The following is a 6447-nucleotide window of genomic DNA, read 5'->3' as shown; positions in this document are numbered from 1 at the left end:
AAAACTCTGGCACAGCGGCAGGCGGCTCTTGGGCAGGCTGTGGAGTGGGCCCAGGCAGCCGCTTGGCGCATGGAAAAAGCGGTGCGGTGCAGAGGTGGTCCGGGTGGGGGCCCGACGTTCGTGGTCGGGCCACGTGAATCTAGGGCTTCTGCTCGCGACTCCGGAGGCCAATCTCTGGGCTCTGGCTTACCGGCGAGGCCTTGTGCGGGGTTCCCCTTGTGTCTGGCAAGGAGGTGTCCCGTCTGACTGTGTGCCGCCGTCAGGACCAAGCCAGGACGGTCCAACTTGTGGGTTGCTGCGGGGGCCAAAAGGTGAGCTTGTCAGGAGTGGGATTCGAACCCACGCCTCCAGGGGAGACTGCGACCTGAACGCAGCGCCTTAGACCGCTCGGCCATCCTGACGACTTGCGTTGGCTTGACTCCCTTCATCTGGCTGCGACGCCGAACTGGCGCCCGCGGACGTGACGGTTGACTACCCTGGTGCGCAAACGAAACGACTCAGAGTGTCTCCAGAGCGGGAGCCGAGTGAGCTGACCCAGCTAGCTTCGGCGTCGACGTCTCATTTCTCCAGCCCGGACCCAGCCAGGCCGCGTCGGGCCATCAGCTGCTGCCTGCCCGCACCTGCGCCTTCCCCGCGCGCCACAAGCCCAACCCTCTTCTTCAGGCGCGATCCCCGCTTGGAGGCAACAGGGAGGACGCAGTGGGAGGTTCCATTCCACTGGGATCCCATCGGGGTCCGGCTCCGGCTGGGGTCGGAGGGTGCTTTATTGGGAGTAGCGGCAGATTGGCTTCACCCACGCGGTTGGGCGTGGGCAGCAAGGTTGGCGTCGGGACTGGGGGTGGTAGCGGTGGTGCGGGTGGAATTGGAGGTGGACTGGGGGCACATGCCTGGCCCATGTGCGGCGGGCAGGGGGAGGAAGGCAGAGGTAGGCGTTGACACTGCAAGAGGGGTCAGGCATAGATATGGTGCCACCGCCGTCCTCGTTAGTATAGTGGTGAGTATCCCCGCCTGTCACGCGGGAGACCGGGGTTCGATTCCCCGACGGGGAGGCTGTCGTCCTTTTTTGCAACCGCTCGCAAACCAGCCTCTAGTAACCAAAGGCCCTTCTCTACTTTTACCCATTTACAATCTGTGTACGAAAGACTAAATAATAATAATAATAAAAGGCCCTTCTCTGCCTTCTAGCCAGGCAGGTGCAGGGCACCTTCTTATGCCTGTTTCTCTGTCTCGGTCCCAACTCCCCTCGTCCCGTCCCTGGCACCCGCCTACCCTGGAGATCCGTTTGGCCCTTTGGGCTTCCCTGGGCCCCCTGATCGCAGCCCCGTCCCCCTGGTCCTTTTTCCATTTTCCCTGCCAGTCCCTTATTCGCCTACCGGGAGCTGCTTTGTCACGCCCCCCACAGCGCCGGACCTGTTGGAATGGGCTCTCTACGACGCACAGGGTCTGGGAACCCCTAGTGGAAGGCGGATGAGCGAGTCTTTGGCGGGTGCGGGCTGTATCCTGGACTGGGCCCTGGTGGAGAAGGGCTCCGGTGAGCTGGGCGCCGGAACACCCTTCCTGCCCCCGGGGCGCGGTGCCCCGGGCAGCTGGGGAGGGCGTGGCCAACAGCATCAGCCGCAAGGCAGCTGTAGTGCCATTCCTGGCAGGTAGGCATTTGGCAAGCGGGTCGGTAGGTTGGAGGGGCGAGGAGGGCTGGAGCTGCGCCTCTGGACTTGCAGGTGGGACGCAGGACAGCCTCGCCGGGCCGGTGGCAGTGCAGACCTGGGGGCCGGCGCGGCGTCGGGGCAGGGCTGCACCGGCATGGGCGAGGCAACCGAACCGTCCCGGGCAGACGTAGCGGAGATGCTGTGATCTAGCGGTGCTGGTGGTATAGTGGCGAGCATAGCTGCATTCCAAGCTGTTGACCCGGGTTCGATTCCCGGCAAACGCATTCGGCAGACCTTTTGCGCAGGTGGGTCCAAGTGCATGGCCTTTGCCTGTGTCTGCGTGCGTGCGTGGGTAGGGGAAGGAGGCTCGTGGCTCTTGGAGGGTGCGGCAACAGGGAGGAGAGCTGCCAGGGGACGGGGATTCAGAGGTGGCGCTCAGCCGTTCTTTGTTTTCAACCTAAGCAGGGCCCAGATGCCGGAGTAGTGTGGAGCGCTTGCCACAGCGGAAAACCACTGCATCCTGGAGGCGTAAGCTTGGGGCACTAGTCGGTCATCCCTGGTGGTCTAGTGGTTAGGATTCGGCGCTCTCACCGCCGCGGCCCGGGTTCGATTCCCGGTCAGGGAAGTTCTTATTTTTGCGCTGGCTCGCTTCTCCCGCCTCCTTACCACCACCCCCAGCGTCTCCATGTACAACACGATCCCAGGCACCTGCCCCTCAGCCCGTCCGGGTGTTTGTTTCTGCTGGCCACCTTCAGGCCTTCCATTTCTCCCCCTCTGCCCTGCCCGACGCTCGCCTCCTAGTTCCCATTCTTCCTCAGCCCAGAGACCCAACCCGACCGCCCACGACAGCGTGCTACCTCCCGTGGCCGCCAGCAGACTCTCGCACCACAGAGGCAACGCCATACACACACGCACGCACGCACGCACGCACACACATACAACCGTCCACAATACTCATCCACTCACTTCTGGCCGCCAAATAGGCAAGGACTCTCCAGCAGCGCTATTTCTTCCTGCAAGCCAAGTCTTGTGGCTGACGGGCCACGTCTTCTGACCCTGCTCGGGGATGTGCGCCCGCTTGGACCAGAGCCTGTGTCCAGGATATCACCACTTAGGCAGAAAGTGCTCTGGTTTTCCACTGCCTGCTAGGCCTGGAGTGCTCACCTGAGATTGGGCTCCACCGGGTCAGTGGCTTTGGCCGAGAATGGGGAGGAGTGGAGAGGAGCCTGGGGGAGCCAGGGCCTCCACCCAGGTGCCAGAGAGGCAAGGGTGTGAGAAATGGGCTTCTTTTTGTAAAACTGTTCTTATTGATATGCCATATTTGTGCATAGTTGGCAGGTACATACATAGAATGTGTAATGATGGAGTCAGGGTATCCATCACCTTGGCTATTTATCACGTCTGCGTCTTGGACACCTTTCCACTCTTCTAGCCATGTTGAAATACACACGGCATTGTTGATTAACTCCATTCACTCTAGTCTGCTGCGGGAACTCAGAATTCATTCCTTCTATCTGTGTGTACCCAAGAACCAATACCTGTTATTTCCCCTCTCCCTTCCCTTCCAGACAATCAAGCCCCATCTCCCACTCCCTGGCACCCTTCTCAGGCTCTACCTGCAAGAGATCAACTTCTTTAGCTCCCACATATGAGTGAGAACACGCATAGTTTTCTTTGTGTGCCTGGTTTATTTCACTTAACATAAGGACTTCCAGTTTTGTCCCTATTGCTGCAAACGACAGCACTCCAGGCTTCTTTAAGGCCCAAGAGTATTTCACAGGGTGTGTCTACACCCTATCTTGTTTATTCGTTTACCTGTTGCTGGGCGCCTAGGTCCATTCCCTAGTTTGGCTCGTGCCAATAGTGCCGCGGTAATCATGTGCGTGGGCGCGCAAATATCCCTTTGATATATGGATTTCTGTCCCTCTGGGTACATACCAAATCCAGTGGGACTGGTGAATCTACGATAGGTCTAGTTCGAGGTTTTTAAGAAATCTCTGTACCGTTCTCTGCAGTGGCTGTAGGAATTGACATTCCCACCACCAGTGATGTGGGGAGGATGTCCTTTCCCCTTTGCCACATCCTGGCCAGCATCTGCTATTGCCTGTCTTTAGGATGCCGGCCATGTTAACTGGGGTGGCAGATGATATCATCTTGTGGTTGGATTTGCTTTCCTCCGATGTTTAGTGTCATTAAGCATTTTTTTCACATACCTGTCTGTTGGCCATTTGTATGTCTTTCTTTGAGAAATGCCTGTTCAGATCTTCTGTCCAGTTTTGACTCACATTGCTGAGAGGGGGGGGTGTGTGTTTGTTTCTTTGTTGCTGTTATTGTTGTGTTTTGCTTTGCCATTTAGTTGTGTGAGCTCCGCATAGGCTCTGCTTGTTAATTCCGTGTCAGATGTCAGATGGATAGTTTGCAGGTGCTTTCTGCCATTCTGTGGGTTGTCTTTTTATTTTGTTGACTGTTTTCTTTGCTGAACAGAAGCTTTTTTAGGTTGCCTGTGCTCGGGATGTCTTACACAAAACCTCTTTGCCCAGACAACTTCCTGGAGCATTTGTCCAATGTTTCCTTCTAGTAGTTGCATAGTTCTGGTCTTAAATTTAAGTGTTTAATCCGTTTGGATTTGGTTTGGGGATGTGGAGAGAAATAGGGGTCTAATTTCATCCTTCAGCAAGTAGATGTCCAGTTTCCCCCCACACCATCTATTGTAAAGGACTGTCCTTTCCCCATGGCACACTGCAGGACCAAAAGGGAACAGCAAGTTGCATGGGCCGGGAATCGAACCCGGGCCTCCCGCGTGGCAGGCGAGAATTCTACCACTGAACCACCCATGCGCGGATAGTAGACTCCTACAGAGGCTTTCACAGTAGTAGCCTCCTGGACTCTGGTCTGGCTTCTCGTGACTGTCTGCAGCGTTGGAGCGTGCTCCAGGACCCGGTCGAGTGGAAGGCGAGGGGCGACCAGTAGGTCAGGCTCAGGTCGTGTGGAGGACCCCGGGGAGCAGCGCTCGGGCATAGGGCGAAGGGTAGACTTCCCAGGTCCAGGGTTTTTCTTGGTGCCTAGGGCTGCGGGATCGGCTGTTGGTGTCTCCAGAGGACGCCTGGAGAGAAAGCGGCCCTGGCCGGCGCCCTGATGCACATCGGGCAGAAGACGTGTGGCGAGCTTGGCTGAACGCACACTTGAGGTGGGGGGCAACCCGGCCCCCAAGCCTGGAATCTGACCCCGACCGGTCCCTTTCAGGGCTGATTGGCTTTCTTGTCTGTGGTGCTGTGTGGGAGCCAGCGAGGGGCGGAGAGGAGCCACGGGTACACACACTACGCCCCAGCGAGGCTCTGGCATAGAGACCAAGGGAGTGAGTGGGAGCCTCGCTCCTGCTCCCTGGGCAGCGGCCCCTCACCTCTATAGTGTGGGGACCCAGGGTCGGGGTGGAATGGGAGGGAGCTGTGCGGGAGGCAGGGTTGCCAGGAGGAATCGGAGGAATAGAGCAGAGCGCTGGCAGAGCAGCAGCCAGCTCTGGAGAAGGCTCCGGGGTGGCCCCCGGCAGCTGCTTGGCGCGTGTGGAAGCGGTGCGGCGCAGAGGTGGTCTGGGAGGGGGCCCAGCGTTCGTGATCTGGCCACGCGAATCTAGGGCTTCTGTCGCGACTCCTGGGGTCGGTCTCTCCCGGCTCGGAATCCAGAGGCTTCCCTCTGTCTGGCGAGGAGGCGTCCAAGCTGCCCGTGTGGAGGCCATCAGGGCCAAGTCAGGAGAGCGCCGCAGTGAAGAAGTTGGGGAATAGCTGTCTAGCGAGGCAGGTGATCTCAGTAGGTTGTGGCGAGAACCGAATGGGCAGGCGGGGGCCGAGGCTGTGGGTGGGAAAGAGGAACTGTCGGACGGGGTGCCTCCAGTTGCAGAAGTGTGCGGGTTCAGAGCGCCAGCCGTAAGTCGCTGTTCTCCCTGCAGGAGCCGGAGGGGAAAACGGGGGCGGGCTATGTTGGCAGGAGGGGAAAGGCAGGGATAATCGAGGAAGGTGGCCAGCGAGGTACTCAAGTGCCTAGCGTGGGGTCAAGTCTGAAGGGGCACGTAAGTTGGCGGAGAGTGCGTCTGTCCGAATAGCAACTTCCAGCGCATGGGCGGGAAGAAAGGGGAGCCTATGCAGTCGCTGCGTTTGGGGCGGGGCGCGCGTCCAGGGGGCTTGGAGCTTGGCGAGAGCGCGAGGCAGGAAGGCAGGGTCAGGGGATCATGGGTTTCCACTGTTACCGGAATTTTGCTTTTCAGTAGGTCCTTGGTCTCTGGCATTCGAGGAATGAAACCCGGGACCACAGATCAGCGGTAAGACGGTGTTTTATTAGAAAGGAATACAGAAGTAAAAGGCACTAGAGTTTCTGGAAGGAGGAAAGAACTAACTGGGGAGTCTCTACGTGGGCTTTTTATCTAGGGGTATTAGGTCTTGAGAATTACACTTAGCCAGGATTTGGCAAATAGAAACGCATTTGCATCGTTAATAAGCGTTATAGGCAAAGAAAGTGAATGCTGTCCCTTTTCAGGCAAAAGGTCAGGCTGTTCTCTCATGAACTTTCCCCGTTCAGCCTTGAATGGAGGGGAACCCTGTATCACCAGGAACGTTCCCCTGGCGAAAAGGTGAGATTGTCAGGAGTGGGATTCGAACCCACGCCTCCAGGGGAGACTGCGACCTGAACGCAGCGCCTTAGACCGCTCGGCCATCCTGACTACTGACCGGGAGAAAGTGCCGCTCCCTGGCTGCCGAGTAGCAGGCACTCGCGTCCGTGGGCGGCGACTTTCCTGGTGAGCAAATTAAAC

At 58.2% G+C, this 6447-nt stretch overlaps 5 non-coding genes across 5 annotated transcripts; 2 read left to right on the top strand and 3 right to left on the bottom strand.

Annotated features, from left to right (window-relative positions):
- Positions 1 to 318: 318 nt before the first annotated feature.
- On the bottom strand, positions 319 to 401 carry TRNAL-CAG. Its single transcript has one exon. It is a non-coding gene; the product is annotated as a tRNA-Leu (tRNA).
- Positions 402 to 977: 576 nt separating this feature from the next.
- TRNAD-GUC lies at positions 978 to 1049 on the top strand. The gene has a single exon. It is a non-coding gene; the product is annotated as a tRNA-Asp (tRNA).
- Positions 1050 to 2199: 1150 nt separating this feature from the next.
- Positions 2200 to 2271, top strand: TRNAE-CUC. Its single transcript has one exon. It is a non-coding gene; the product is annotated as a tRNA-Glu (tRNA).
- A 2141-nt stretch (positions 2272 to 4412) lies between these two features.
- TRNAG-GCC lies at positions 4413 to 4483 on the bottom strand. The gene has a single exon. It is a non-coding gene; the product is annotated as a tRNA-Gly (tRNA).
- A 1791-nt stretch (positions 4484 to 6274) lies between these two features.
- Positions 6275 to 6357, bottom strand: TRNAL-CAG. The gene has a single exon. It is a non-coding gene; the product is annotated as a tRNA-Leu (tRNA).
- Positions 6358 to 6447: the final 90 nt, after the last annotated feature.

Source organism: Otolemur garnettii, unplaced genomic scaffold, assembly GCF_000181295.1.
Source record: "Otolemur garnettii isolate 467f Iridium unplaced genomic scaffold, OtoGar3 scaffold00016, whole genome shotgun sequence".
NCBI classification, from domain to species: Eukaryota; Metazoa; Chordata; class Mammalia; order Primates; family Galagidae; genus Otolemur; species Otolemur garnettii.
Note: the sequence above shows the minus strand (reverse complement) of the source record. Positions and strands in the feature narration are given on the sequence as shown.